The sequence below is a fragment of the Oncorhynchus keta genome, unplaced genomic scaffold (genome assembly GCF_023373465.1).
Source record: "Oncorhynchus keta strain PuntledgeMale-10-30-2019 unplaced genomic scaffold, Oket_V2 Un_contig_6274_pilon_pilon, whole genome shotgun sequence".
NCBI classification, from domain to species: domain Eukaryota; kingdom Metazoa; phylum Chordata; class Actinopteri; order Salmoniformes; family Salmonidae; genus Oncorhynchus; species Oncorhynchus keta.
This window is the reverse complement of record NW_026288770.1, coordinates 45,844-62,337: the sequence shown is the minus strand read 5'-3', so window position 1 is coordinate 62,337 and position 16,494 is coordinate 45,844. Positions and strand designations below refer to the sequence as shown.

Here is a 16,494-nt window from a genome sequence, read left to right as displayed (position 1 = left end):
TTTCTCCTTAACTTTTGGCAAAAATCTAATGGCCAATGCTTTTCTTCTTTATGGGGTTTAAGCTTCTAAATGGGGCAGGTAAATGCTGCCAGAAGACCGATGTTTCAAACCGGCCGAGCTTGAGCATCCATCACTAGCCAACAGGGAAGAAACCCACTAGGGAGCTAGCCTAGCCAAAGGACACCATACTTTGTCCCCAACTCTAAAACATGTTTTTTTTTAATGAAAGAAATGTTTGTATAAAAAAAACAAATCAGGTCTGAAAATAAACTAAACTTCAAAATAGAAAAACCAAATAGAAATAAAAAAGTATAGAAAAACACAAAACTACAACAACCTTGATGCCTAGATCACACAGCAAGAACGAACTCTGACCTTTGCCCTCCACTCCCGGTCCGAACACACGGATTCCACTGGCATCGACGGCCGGCTCCACTGTGAGGCGGGCGGGGAAGTTGGGTACATCCTGCCCCCGTAGCGGATGGTGAGGGTGTAGAGCCGGGGTACAGGGGGATGTAGGTGATGGTGTAGGTTCCGTCTCCATTATCCTGGATGTGGACCTCTGCCTCTGTCCCACTGTCACTGATTATCTCTATGGTCAGCTCAGCTGGACCTGCGTTGGTACAGTCCACCACAAACTCCCCAGTCTCTCCCACCTTGGCACGCTCCAACCCTGGGCCGGAACACTTCACCTGACAGGGAGGGGGCACAGGAAGTATTTAATTGTACTGTGAACACTATGCTGTATTCTGTGCATATGACAAATACACTTTGATTTGTTTGATTTTATAATGAAGGTCTAGTCAAATATCAAGTCATTTGAACTAAGGTTAGAGGTCAAGGTTAGAGGTCATGTTTACCTTGGTGGCATCAGTGGGGGTAGGCGGTGGGTTTGAAAGGGGATCCTGGGATGGGAGCGCTGTCATAGGTCAGCTCCACCTGGTATGGCCCCGCCTCTCGAGGGATAAACTTCACCTGACTGGTCTCTGGTTTAAGCCCCGGTTCCACCTGAATAATTATATTAGCATTAAGTAGAATAATGAGGACACTTATTTGTATAGCACATTTTGTAAATTGTTTGAGCCCAAAGTGTTGAACAATGAACATAGAATTAGGATAAATTACAGTTGAAACGGCGCAAAGCAATCAAGCTCAGTACCTTGCAGGTGACAGGTTTCCCAGAGGGCCCTGTAACCTTGCTCCCACCTTCCCCTGGCCTCCTGCTCCCTTGGACTTCACGGTCACTTCCTGGTCCTTACCCACTGTTATCTCTACAGAGCGAGACAGATACAGGAAGAGAGGATGCTTAGACACTACTACACTTGAACAATGACTAAGTCGCTCAAAAATCTAATGGCGTAGAGGCCCATTATCAGCAACCATCACTCCTGTGTTCCAAATGGCACGTTGTGTTCGCTAATCCAAGTTGATCATTTTAAAAGGCTAATTGATCATTAGAAAACCCTTTTTCGATTATGTTAGCACAGCTGAAAACTGTTATTCTGATTAAAGAAGCAATTAAACTGGCCTTCATTAAACTAGTTGAGTGTCTGGAGCATCGTCGTCTGTGGGTTCGATTACAGGCTCAAAATGGCCAGAAACAAAGACTTTCTTTCTGAAACTCGTCAGTCAGTATTCTTGTTCTGAGAAGTGAAGGCTATTCCATGCGAGAAATTGCCAAGAAACTAAAGATCTCGTACAACGCTGTGTACTACTCCCTTCACAGAACAGAGCAAACTGGCCCTACAGATCCTATATCACTATTATTATATTAACCAGAATAGAAAGAACAGGAGACCCTGGTGCACAACTGAGGAAGAGGACAAACATGTTGGACTGTCTAGTTTGAGAAACAGACACCTCACAAGTCCTCAACTGGCAGCTTCATTAAATAGACTGACGAGTTTCAGAAGAAAGTTTTGTTTCTGGCCATTTTCTATATCACTATCTATACTACAGTACCATCTACACAATATATCTATACTACAGATCCTATATCACTATCTATACTACAGATCCTATATCACTATCTATACTACAGATCCTATATCACTATCTATACTACAGATCCTATATCACTATCTATACTACAGATCCTATATCACTATCTATACTACAGCACCATCTACACAATATATATCCTATATCACTATCTATACTACAGATCCTATATCACTATCTATACTACAGCACCATCTACACACTACAGATCCTATATCACCATCTATACTACAGTACCATCTACACACTACAGATCCTATATCACCATCTATACTACAGATCCTATATCACTATCTATACTACAGATCCTATATCACTATCTATACTACAGATCCTATATCACTATCTATACTACAGCACCATCTACACAATATAGATCCTATATCACCATCTATACTACAGATCCTATATCACTATCTATACTACAGATCCTATATCACTATCTATACTACAGATCCTATATCACTATCTATACTACAGCACCATCTACACACTACAGATCCTATATCACTATCTATACTATATACTGTAGTGGTTCTTGTACATACTGTCTCCCAGTCCATCAACTTGTATCTTGCTGAGGTCAAGGCTTGGAGCCACAGGGATGGAGAAGGGGCTCTTGGGAATAGAATCTCCTCCGTAGGTGACGGCCACTCCCAGAGGCCCCTGCTGGATGGGGGTGTACTTGACCGTGTGAGTGTTGTCATGGTTGTTAATGATCTCAAAGTCCTTAACGACCTCTCCTTTAACCGGGCCGGAGAACACAGCGTCCAGCTTGGCTTTACCTGCAGCCTTGGTGTTTACTGTGAAGTGGGTTGGCTTGGTCAACTCCACACCTGGACGAGAGAAAAGAGGGGAGAGAGGCCATGGAACAGGGAAGGGTTAATTATCTCTGGTGGATGAAAAGGTGAGTACTGTGAAGTGGGTTGGCTTGGTCAACTCCACACCTGGAGGGAGGGGAGGAAACCAAGAAAGGATTCATTATTGGTATCGTGTATGTGAAGGCTGACTTTAACTTCCTGTCTTTCGTAGCTTTTGAGTGTTTAGCGTGTGTTCGTGTCTCACCACTGCGGTTGAGTCCAGGTCCCTCAGCCTTGACCTTGCTGGCGTCGTGTGACGGGTCAACTTTGATCCTGATGGGAGTCATGGGGATGGTCTGGAACACAGAGAGGTGGTGTCACACATACTATCAAGGACGAAGTCAGCCAACATTAACAGGAGCTGGTGAACTGGAACGCAGAGAGGAAAGAGACACTCCTACCACCATGACGGGTTTGCCACTCTACCCACCTGGTCAACTACCAGCGCCTGGCGGGGTGTACTACCGTAAACACACTCTACCCACCTGGTCAACTACCAGCGCCTGGCGGGGTGTACTACCGTAAACACACACTACCCACCTGGTCAACTACCAGCGCCTGGCGGGGTGTACTACCGTAAACACACACTACCCACCTGGTCAACTACCAGCGCCTGGCGGGGTGTACTACCGTAAACACACACTACCCACCTGGTCAACTACCAGCGCCTGGCGGGGTACTACCGTAAACACACTCTACCCACCTGGTCAACTACCAGCGCCTGGCGGGGTACTACCGTAAACACACACTACCCACCTGGTCAACTACCAGCGCCTGGCGGGGTGTACTACCGTAAACACACTCTACCCACCTGGTCAACTACCAGCGCCTGGCGGGGTGTACTACCGTAAACACACTCTACCCACCTGGTCAACTACCAGCGGCTGGCGGGGTGTACTACCGTAAACACACTACCCACCTGGTCAGCAAACAGCACCATGATGGTGTAACTACCAGCGCCTGGCGGGGTGTACTACCGTAAACACACTCTACCCACCTGGTCAGCAAACAGCACCATGATGGTGTAACTACCAGCGCCTGGCGGTGTACTACCGTAAACACACACTACCCACCTGGTCAGCAAACAGCACCATGATGGTGTAACTACCAGCGCCTGGCGGGGTGTACTACCGTAAACACACTCTACCCACCTGGTCAGCAAACAGCACCATGATGGTGTAACTACCAGCGCCTGGCGGGGTGTACTACCGTAAACACACTCTACCCACCTGGTCAGCAAACAGCACCATGATGGTGTAACTACCAGCGCCTGGCGGGGTGTACTACCGTAAACACACACTACCCACCTGGTCAGCAAACAGCACCATGATGGTGTAACTACCAGCGCCTGGCGGGGTGTACTACCGTAAACACACTCTACCCACCTGGTCAGCAAACAGCACCATGATGGTGTAACTACCAGCGCCTGGCGGGGTGTACTACCGTAAACACACTCTACCCACCTGGTCAGCAAACAGCACCATGATGGTGTAACTACCAGCGCCTGGCGGGGTGTACTACCGTAAACACACTACCCACCTGGTCAGCAAACAGCACCATGGTGTAACTACCAGCGCCAGGCGGTGTACTACCGTAAACACACTCTACCCACCTGGTCAGCAAACAGCACCATGATGGTGTAACTACCAGCTCCTGGCGGGGTGTACTACCGTAAACACTACCCACCTGGTCAGCAAACAGCACCATGATGGTGTAACTACCAGCTCCTGGCGGGGTGTACTACCGTAAACACACTACCCACCTGGTCAGCAAACAGCACCATGGTGTAACTACCAGCTCCTGGCGGGGTGTACTACCGTAAACACTACCCACCTGGTCAGCAAACAGCACCATGATGGTGTAACTACCAGCTCCTGGCGGGGTGTACTACCGTAAACACACTACCCACCTGGTCAGCAAACAGCACCATGGTGTAACTACCAGCTCCTGGCGGGGTGTACTACCGTAAACACACTACCCACCTGGTCAGCAAACAGCACCATGATGGTGTAACTACCAGCTCCTGGCGGGGTGTACTACCGTAAACACACTCTACCCACCTGGTCAGCAAACAGCACCATGATGGTGTAACTACCAGCGCCTGGCGGGGTGTACTACCGTAAACACACTACCCACCTGGTCAGCAAACAGCACCATGATGGTGTAACTACCAGCTCCTGGCGGGGTGTATTTAACGGTAAACGTGTCGTTGTCGTTCCTGATGATGTCGAAGTCGATGTCTGCCTCCGCCGGTCCCACCACACCTGGAGAGCACTTTATACCGATACTGATGTCACCTGGGGGCACACACACACACAAATATTAGCTGTACAATGACATGGCAAAGATAGAAGTGGGATCGCACCGGAAGACAGCGGGTCAATTTAGCGTATGCATTAAATATTTTGGGATTCAGATAATTATCACATAGGAACTTCATTCGGAGGAATAATGTTTGACATGCTTTTACAGCGTATTCGGAAAGTAGTCCGACCTCTTGACTTGATCCAGATTAATTCAGACCCTGTGACATGTTAACATGAGACCTCTTGGTATCATTATGTTCCATAGTGTGTGTGCTCTTACACATTCACTTAAACAAAAATAATCTCTCAGAAGTAACCTTTAAACTTTAGTGTGCTGTGATTTGTCATTGACCAATTTCTGTTTAAAATGGGTCACATCGTTAAACGTACCAGAAAGCCAACTCTGGAAATGTGACATGTTGGAAGAGTATTTTGTTCCAAACTATATCTAAAATGAGCCAAATCGAAAAGGGTACTTTTGAGATATTAATAACGTTGAATAAACGTGAAGAGATGTCAGGAAATCGACACTCTCCATCTCTGATGCCGAGAGGGTCCACAGCTGTCATCCAGACAGGGTGGCTTCTTTAACAAATCAAATATATTTCAGATTCGTTTAACACCTTTTTTGGTTACTACATGACTCCACATGCGTTATTCTATAGTTTTAATGTCTTCACTATTATTAAACAATGTAGAAAACAGTAACAAAATTAGGAAAAATATAATTATATTATATATATATTATTATATATAAAAAAAAAAAAACTTGTAGGTGTCCAAACTTTGGACTGTATGTGTTCCTTCTGTCCAGGTGGGAGAAGGCTGTGTGGAGTGCAATAGAGATGGCGTCATCTGTTGATCTGTTGGGGCGCTATGAGAAATGGAGCTGGTCCGACGGTGTTGTGAGCCATGACCAGCCTTTCAAAGCATTTCATGGCTACAGACTTGAGCGCTACGGGTCGGTAGTCATTTAGACAGGTTACCTTGGCGTTCTTGGGCACAGGGACTGTTGGTATTACAGACTGGGTCAGGGAGAGGTTGAAAATGTCAGTGAAGACACTTGCCAGCTGGTCAAGCACATGGTCTGAGCACTACTCCCCAGTAGTACAGGGAATCAGAATTGGGCTGGTGTAGTGTAAAGATCTTACCTTGACCTGCCTCAGCACAGTCCACAGTGAAGAATGTTGGTTCAAATGCCTTCAGCCCTGTTTTAGCCACACCAGGACCTGACACCTTCACCTTGTTAGGGTGGCAGCCTGCGCCGATAGTCATCTACACACACAAGAAAACGGTCAGGAAGAGTGTGTGTATGTGAAGCTGAAGTCCCCATTCAGCATTTCTTCTGTATGGGTGCTCACCCTGAAGGGACTGTCCGGTATGTTGACCCCGCCCCAGGACGCCATGACGGTGTGTTTGAGGGGTTTCTTGGGGGTGTAACTGCAGGTGTACGTTCCATTTCCGTTATCCTTCACCTGGACATCTACTGGGGTTCCCTCACCATCCTAGAGAGAGACAGAGACCCTTAGTACCCTCACCATCCTAGAGAGAGACAGAGACCCTTAGTACCCTCACCATCCTAGAGAGAGACAGAGACCCTTAGTACCCTCACCATCCTAGACAGAGAGACCCTTAGTACCCTCACCATCCTAGAGAGAGACAGCGACACCCTTAGTACCCTCACCATCCTAGAGAGACAGCGACACCCTTAGTACCCTCACCATCCTAGAGAGAGACAGAGAACCTTAGTACCCTCACCATCCTAGAGATAGAGAGAGACCCTTAGTACCCTCACCATCCTAGAGAGAGAGAGACCCTTAGTACCCTCACCATCCTAGAGAGAGAGAGACCCTTAGTACCCTCACCATCCTAGAGATAGAGAGAGACCCTTAGTACCCTCACCATCCTAGAGAGAGAGACCCTTAGTACCCTCACCATCCTAGAGAGAGAGAGACCCTTAGTACCCTCACCATCCTAGAGAGAGAGACCCTTAGTACCCTCACCATCCTAGAGAGAGAGACCCTTAGTACCCTCACCATCCTAGAGAGAGAGACCCTTAGTACCCTCACCATCCTAGAGAGAGAGACCCTTAGTACCCTCACCATCCTAGAGAGAGACCCTTAGTACCCTCACCATCCTAGACAGAGACAGACCCTTAGTACCCTCACCATCCTAGACAGAGACAGACCCTTAGTACCCTCACCATCCTAGAGGACAGGCTGCAGCTAGATACCCACGATCTGACCACACTACGAGGAGCTACAGGAGAGAAGGACAGAGGACAGGCTGCAGCTAGATCACCACGATCTGACCACACTACGAGGAGCTACAGGAGAGAAACAGGACAGGCTGCAGCTAGATCACCACGATCTGACCACACTACGAGGAGCTACAGGAGAGAAAGAGGACAGAGGACAGGCTGCAGCTAGATCACCACGATCTGACCACACTACGAGGAGCTACAGGAGAGAAAGAGGACAGAGGACAGGCTGCAGCTAGATCACCACGATCTGGCCACACTACGAGGAGCTACAGGAGAGAAAGAGGACAGATGACAGGCTGCAGCTAGATCACCACGATCTGGCCACACTACGAGGAGCTGCAGGAGAGAAACAGGACAGAGGACAGGCTGCAGCTAGATCACCACGATCTGACCACACTACGAGGAGCTGCAGGAGAGAAACAGGACAGAGGACAGGCTGCAGCTAGATCACCACGATCTGACCACACTACGAGAGGAGCTGCAGGAGAGAAAGAGGACAGGCTGCAGCTAGATCACCACGATCTGACCACACTACGAGGAGCTGCAGGAGAGAAACAGGACAGGCTGCAGCTAGATCACCACGATCTGACCACACTACGAGGAGCTGCAGGAGAGAAACAGGACAGGCTGCAGCTAGATCACCACGATCTGACCACACTACGAGGAGCTACAGGAGAGAAAGAGGACAGAGGACAGGCTGCAGCTAGATCACCACGATCTGGCCACACTACGAGGAGCTGCAGGAGAGAACAGGACAGGCTGCAGCTAGATCACCACGATCTGACCACACTACGAGGAGCTGCAGGAGAGAACAGGACAGGCTGCAGCTAGATCACGATCTGGCCACACTACGAGGAGCTGCAGGAGAGAAAGAGGACAGAGGACAGGCTGCAGCTAGATCACCACGATCTGACCACACTACGAGGAGCTGCAGGAGAGAAAGAGGACAGAGGACAGGCTGCAGCTAGATCACCACGATCTGACCACACTACGAGGAGCTGCAGGAGAGAAAGAGGACAGAGGACAGGCTGCAGCTAGATCACCACGATCTGGCCTGTCTCTATGACCTTGTTCACCTGTACAGGGAGACAGTCCCCATTCTTGCCAAGACTCTCAAGGACGCCACTTTACACCGCAGCTCGAACTCTCCACCCCAGACCAGCACCCTGGACCCCCCTCCCCCAGCAGAGCTGAGACAACACCCCTGGCCAGCACCCTGGACCCCCCAGGCCAGCACCCTGGACCCCCAGGCCAGCACCCTGGACCCCCTCCCCCAGCAGAGCTGAGACAACACCCCTGGCCAGCACCCTGGACCCCCCAGCCACGACCACAGCACCAACCTCGATGACCACCCCAGCCCAGCTTCAGACCCACCCAGACGAGGCCTACCAGCCCCCTGCCCCCACCGCAGACCCACAGCCCAGCAGGCAGAGCTACGCACAGGCTGTGAGGGGAGCAACTGGCCCAGCCCCCACCAACCAAATGAGTGACATTAAACAAATGCCGAGTCTACTATGCTCACGTGTGATAGGCCGAGGGGCATGGATGCTTACGTGATTGGCCGAGGGGCATGGTAAGATGAGCACAAGAACTCCACCATCCTCACACTACACCCACCCAAGTGACATGACACAAATTATATCTTAAATGATAAACAAATCACATTTGCATAATAAGAGTTTACATTAATTGAAAAACCCCTATTTTAAGAGTGCTTGTTGGATTGTGGGTGTTTGTCTCATTTTGAAGGTAAAGAAAAACTGTTCTGAAATCTTTTTACGTTGGAATTTACAAGGATTAAAGTCCTCTGCTTTTGGGCTAAGGAGCAGGAACCCAGACTTCCTGAAAGACATTGATGATGTTGATATTGTAGTACTACAGGAAACATGGTGCAGAGGTGATGTTTCCACTGGCTGTCCACTAGGTTATAGGGAGGTAATCATACCATCCACTGGCTGTCCACTAGGTTATAGGGAGATAATCATACCATCCACTGGCTGTCCACTAGGTTATAGGGAGGTAATCATACCATCCACTGGCTGTCCACTAGGTTATAGGGAGATAATCATACCATCCACTGGCTGTCCACTAGGTTATAGGGAGATAATCATACCATCCACTGGCTGTCCACTAGGTTATAGGGAGATAATCATACCATCCACTGGCTGTCCACTAGGTTATAGGGAGATAATCATACCATCCCCTGGCTGTCCACTAGGTTATAGGGAGATAATCATCCCATCCACTGGCTGTCCACTATGTTATAGGGAGATAATCATACCATCCACTGGCTGTCCTCTAGGTTATAGGGAGATAATCATACCATCCCCTGGCTGTCCACTAGGTTACAGGGAGGTAATCATCCCATCCACTGGCTGTCCACTAGGTTATAGGAGATAATCATACCATCCACTGGCTGTCCACTAGGTTACAGGGAGATAATCATACCATCCACTGGCTGTCCACTAGGTTATAGGGAGATAATCATACCATCCACTGTCTGTCCACTAGGTTATAGGGAGATAATCATACCATCCACTAGGTTATAGGGAGATAATCATACCATCCACTGGCTGTCCACTAGGTTATAGGGAGATAATCCTACCACCCACTGGCTGTCCACTAGGTTATAGGGAGATAATCATACCGTCCACTATGTTATAGGGAGATAATCATACCATCCACTGGCTGTCCACTAGGTTATAGGGAGATAATCATACCATCCACTGGCTGTCCACTAGGTTATAGGGAGATAATCATACCATCCACTGGCTGTCCACTAGGTTATAGGGAGATAATCATACCATCCACTGGCTGTCCACTAGGTTATAGGGAGATAATCATACCATCCACTGGCTGTCCACTAGGTTATAGGGAGATAATCATACCATCCACTGGCTGTCCACTAGGTTATAGGGAGATAATCATACCATCCACTGGCTGTCCACTAGGTTATAGGGAGATAATCATACCGTCCACTATGTTATAGGGAGATAATCATACCATCCACTGGCTGTCCACTAGGTTATAGGGAGATAATCATACCATCCACTGGCTGTCCACTAGGTTATAGGGAGATAATCATACCATCCACTGGCTGTCCACTAGGTTATAGGGAGATAATCATACCATCCACTGGCTGTCCACTAGGTTATAGGGAGATAATCATACCATCCACTGGCTGTCCACTAGGTTATAGGGAGGTAATCATACCATCCACTGGCTGTCCACTAGGTTATAGGGAGATAATCATACCATCCACTGGCTGTCCACTAGGTTATAGGGAGATAATCATACCATCCACTGGCTGTCCACTAGGTTATAGGGAGGTAATCATACCATCCACTGGCTGTCCACTAGGTTATAGGGAGGTAATCATACCATCCACTAGGTTATAGGGAGATAATCATACCATCCACTAGGTTATAGGGAGATAATCATACCGTCCACTAGGTTATAGGGAGATAATCATACCATCCACTGGCTGTCCACTAGGTTACAGGGAGATAATCATACCATCCACTGGCTGTCCACTAGGTTATAGGGAGATAATCATACCATCCACTGGCTGTCCACTAGGTTATAGGGAGAGAATCATACCATCCACTGGCTGTCCACTAGGTTATAGGGAGAGAATCATACCATCCACTGGCTGTCCACTAGGTTATAGGGAGATAATCATACCATCCCCTGGCTGTCCACTAGGTTATAGGGAGATAATCATACCATCCACTGGCTGTCCACTAGGTTATAGGGAGATAATCATACCATCCACTGGCTGTCCACTATGTTATAGGGAGATAATCATACCATCCACTGGCTGTCCACTATGTTATAGGGAGGTAATCATACCATCACCTGGCTGTCCACTAGGTTATAGGGAGATAATCATACCATCCACTGGCTGTCCACTAGGTTATAGGGAGATAATCATACCATCCACTGGCTGTCCACTAGGTTATAGGGAGATAATCATACCATCCACTGGCTGTCCACTGGCTGTCCACTAGGTTATAGGGAGATAATCATACCATCCACTGGCTGTCCACTAGGTTATAGGGAGATAATCATACCATCCACTGGCTGTCCACTGGCTGTCCACTAGGTTATAGGGAGATAATCATACCATCCACTGGCTGTCCACTAGGTTATAGGGAGATAATCATACCATCCACTGGCTGTCCACTAGGTTACAGGGAGATAATCATACCATCCACTGGCTGTCCACTAGGTTACAGGGAGATAATCATACCATCCACTGGCTGTCCACTAGGTTACAGGGAGATAATCATCCCATCCACTGGCTGTCCACTAGGTTACAGGGAGATAATCATACCATCCACTGGCTGTCCACCAGGTTATAGGGAGGTAATCATACCATCCACTAGGTTATAGGGAGATAATCATACCATCCACTAGGTTATAGGGAGATAATCATACCGTCCACTAGGTTATAGGGAGATAATCATACCATCCACTGGCTGTCCACTAGGTTATAGGGAGGTAATCATACCATCCACTGGCTGTCCACTAGGTTATAGGGAGGTAATCATACCATCCACTAGGTTATAGGGAGATAATCATACCATCCACTGGCTGTCCACTAGGTTACAGGGAGATAATCATACCATCCACTGGCTGTCCACTAGGTTATAGGGAGATAATCATACCATCCACTGGCTGTCCACTAGGTTATAGGGAGATAATCATACCATCCACTGGCTGTCCACTAGGTTATAGGGAGATAATCATCCCATCCACTGGCTGTCCACTAGGTTATAGGGAGGTAATCATACCGTCCACTGGCTGTCCACTAGGTTATAGGGAGATAATCATACCGTCCACTGGCTGTCCACTAGGTTATAGGGAGATAATCCTACCATCCACTGGCTGTCCACTAGGTTATAGGGAGATAATCCTACCACCCACTGGCTGTCCACTAGGTTATAGGGAGATAATCATACCATCCACTGGCTGTCCACTAGGTTATAGGGAGATAATCCTACCATCCACTGGCTGTCCACTAGGTTATAGGGAGATAATCATACCGTCCACTGGGTTATAGGGAGGTCATCATACCATCCACCTAATTAAAAGGACTCGGGACAGGGCAGAGACTCCAGGGGAAGGCTAATATGGTATAAATCTGAACTAATTAAATCAAATTGATCAAAACAGGATAATTATTTCTGGTTAAAAATCAACAAGGAGGCTGTCTTTACAGATAAAATCATTCCTCTGTGCCACATACATTCCCCCTCAGTCCCCCTACTTCAATGAAGAGAGTTCCTCCATTTCCTCATACATTCCCTCCTCAGTCACCCTACTTCAATGAAGAGAGTTCCTCCATTTCCTCCACATACATTCCCCCTCAGTCCCCCTACTTCAATGAAGAGAGTTCCTCCATTCCCTCCTCATACATTTCCTCCTCAGTCCCCCTACTTCAATGAAGAGAGTTCCTCCATTCCCCCTCAGTCACCCTGCTTCAATGAAGAGAGTTCCTCCATTTCCTCCTCATACATCCCCCTCAGTCACCCTACTTCAATGAAGAGAGTTCCTCCATTTCCTCCTCATACATTCCCCCTCAGTCCCCCTACTTCAATGAAGAGAGTTCCTCCATTTCCTCATACATTCCCTCCTCAGAGACCCTACTTCAATGAAGAGAGTTCCTCCATTCCCTCCTCATACATTCCCCCTCAGAGACCCTACTTCAATGAAGAGAGTTCCTCCATTTCCTCCTCAGTCCCCCTACTTCAATGAAGAGAGTTCCTCCATTTCCTCCTCATATATTCCCCCCTCAGTCACCCTACTTCAATGAAGAGAGTTCCTCCATTTCCTCCTCATATATTCCCCCCTCAGTCACCCTACTTCAATGAAGAGAGTTCCTCCATTTCCTCCTCATACATCCCCCCTCAGTCACCCTACTTCAATGAAGAGAGTTCCTCCATTTCCTCCTCATATATTCCCCCCTCAGTCACCCTACTTCAATGAAGAGAGTTCCTCCATTTCCTCCTCATATATTCCCCCCTCAGTCACCCTACTTCAATGAAGAGAGTTCCTCCATTTCCTCCACATACATTCCCCCTCAGAGACCCTACTTCAATGAAGAGAGTTCCTCCATTTCCTCCTCATATATTCCCCCTCAGTCACCCTACTTCAATGAAGAGAGTTCCTCCATTTCCTCCTCAGTCCCCCTACTTCAATGAAGAGAGTTCCTCCATTTCCTCCTCATACATCCCCCCCCCTCAGTCACCCTGCTTCAATGAAGAGAGTTCCTCCATTTCCTCCTCATACATCCCCCCTCAGTCACCCTACTTCAATGAAGAGAGTTCCTCCATTTCCTCCTCATATATTCCCCCCCTCAGTCACCCTACTTCAATGAAGAGAGTTCCTCCATTTCCTCCTCATATATTCCCCCCTCAGTCACCCTGCTTCAATGAAGAGAGTTCCTCCATTTCCTCCACATACATTCCCCCCTCAGAGACCCTACTTCAATGAAGAGAGTTCCTCCATTCCCCCCTCAGTCACCCTGCTTCAATGAAGAGAGTTCCTCCATTTCCTCCTCAGTCCCCTACTTCAATGAAGAGAGTTCCTCCATTTCCTCCTCATATATTCCCCCTCAGTCACCCTACTTCAATGAAGAGAGTTCCTCCATTTCCTCCTCATACATCTCCTCCTCATACATCCCCCTCAGTCCCCCTACTTCAATGAAGAGAGTTCCTCCATTTCCTCCTCATACATCCCCCCCTCAGTCCCCCTACTTCAATGAAGAGAGTTCCTCCATTTCCTCATACATCCCCCTCAGTCACCCTACTTCAATGAAGAGAGTTCCTCCATTCTAGAGAGGGGAATTAGTCACTTTCAGGCCCAAGGCAACGTACTGGTCTGTGGAGACCTGAATGCTAGAACAGCAGAAGAACAAGACACTATTAACAGTCATGGGGATAAACACCTACCAGGAAGCAACCACCTTTCCCTCCACACATGCCCCCCAGAAACAGCTCTGTGGAACACTGGGTCTGTATAGTCAATGGTGGGCTGAGAGGAGACTCCTATGGTAGGTACACCTACAGCTCTGCGGAACACTGGGTCTGTACATAGTCAATGGTGGGCTGAGAGGGGACTCCTATGGTAGATACACCTACAGCTCTGTGGAACACTGGGTCTGTACATAGTCAATGGTAGGCTGAGAGGGGACTCCTATGGTAGGTACACCTACAGCTCTGTGGAACACTGGGTCTGTACATAGTCAATGGTGGGCTGAGAGGGGACTCCTATGGTAGATACACCTACAGCTCTGTGGAACACTGGGTCTGTACATAGTCAATGGTAGGCTGAGAGGGGACTCCTATGGTAGGTACACCCATAGCTCATCTCTTGGCAGTAGTACTGTAGACTACTTCCTCACCGACCTCAACCCAGAGTCTCTGAGCCTTCACAGTCAGCCCACAGTAAAATCAGTGTATCTGAGAAGAGCAGAACCCAACCATGAAGCATCACGGCCCAATAAATGACATGGTACAAAACAGGCCTATAGATGGAGTACAGACATCTACCACTGGCTGCATTTCCACTGACAAATACTCAGACCTAAGAGAATGTCTTTCCCCAAATTATCATTCAATACAAAGAATTTGAAACAATGAAAGAAAAAGAAATCCAATATTTATTGGGTGAAAATCCAAAATGTGCAGTTTTTGGCAGCCAAATATATGTCCTCAACCTGAGGGACAGTCAGTGAAAAGTGCAAAGTAATGTGGATAATATTTCCCATCTAGTTTTGTTTTTCATACCATGTCATGAGTCTTCAGTCAGACTGGTCTTCTCCCATTGCTTTAATGTATCATGGTTCTCATTAATATTGTTGATGGTAATCCCATGTACACTACTACTATTATTGCCGTTGGTCCCACCATTTACTTATGTATATTTTGACAATGTAAGTAATAATGAATTTGCCATGTAGAAAGAGAGAAACCCATAGCATCATTGTTAAACAGGCTGTGCCTCATTCAGTTGGTTTGGCCTGTCCTTCAGCGAATACAATGACACGCCCACCTCCACACGCCCACCTCCACACGCCCACCTCCACACGCCCACCTCCACACGCCCACCTCCACACGCCCACCTCCACACGCCCACATACTGGGGGTATCTACACGTACCTGTGCCAGGATGTTGAGGGCAGCATTCCCTCCCAGCTTGGCGTCGACGGTGAACTCAGTGGGTTTCCCCACAGCAAGACCACTGCTCTGTAGACCTGGACCATACGCCTTCACCTGGACACAGCAAAGAGAGCGCATCACAGGTTAGCAACTGGAGGGTTGCCGGTTCAAAACCCAGGTTAGAAAGAAAATCTGGTGAGATGAGAGCCACTGAAGGGTTAACTACACCGTGGCCCACCCAGTTTCAACCTTAAGATAATAAAGTCCTCTTCATTGTGTGTAGAATGTTTTTAAACATTACAATACATTCAGATTTCACACTGTGTGCCCTCAGGCCCCTCCTCCACCACATATCTACAACACACTGTGTGCCCTCAGGCCCCTCCACCACATATCTACAACACTGTGTGCCCTCAGGCCCCTCCTCCACCACATATCTACAACACACAGTGTGCCCTCAGGGCCCTCTAAACCACTACCACATATCTACAACACACTGTGTGCCCTCAGGCCCCTCCACCACATATCTACAACACACTGTGTGCCCTCAGGCCCCTCCTCCACATATCTACAACACACTGTGTGCCCTCAGGCCCCTCCTCCACATATCTACAACACACTGTGTGCCCTCAGGCTCCTCCTCCACATATCTACAACACACTGTGCCCTCAGGCCCCTCCTCCACCACATATCTACAACACAGTGTGCCCTCAGGGCCCTCCTAAACCACTACCACATATCTACAACACACTGTGTGCCCTCAGGCCCCTCCACCACATATCTACAACACACTGTGTGCCCTCAGGCCCCTCCTCCACATATCTACAACACACTGTGTGCCCTCAGGCCCCTCCTCCACATATCTACAACACACTGTGTGCCCTCAGGCCCCTCCTCCA

General features: G+C 48.2%; 1 long non-coding RNA gene and 1 pseudogene across 1 annotated transcript; one reads left to right on the top strand and one right to left on the bottom strand.

Annotated features, from left to right (window-relative positions):
* Positions 1-375: 375 nt before the first annotated feature.
* LOC127925797 (filamin-A-like) overlaps positions 376-16,494 on the bottom strand; it is a 45,976-nt pseudogene continuing 29,857 nt past the window's right edge.
* Positions 11,578-12,483, top strand: LOC127925796 (uncharacterized). The gene is made up of 3 exons (XR_008122255.1): positions 11,578-11,661; positions 11,881-11,975; positions 12,427-12,483. It is a non-coding gene; the product is annotated as an uncharacterized LOC127925796 (long non-coding RNA).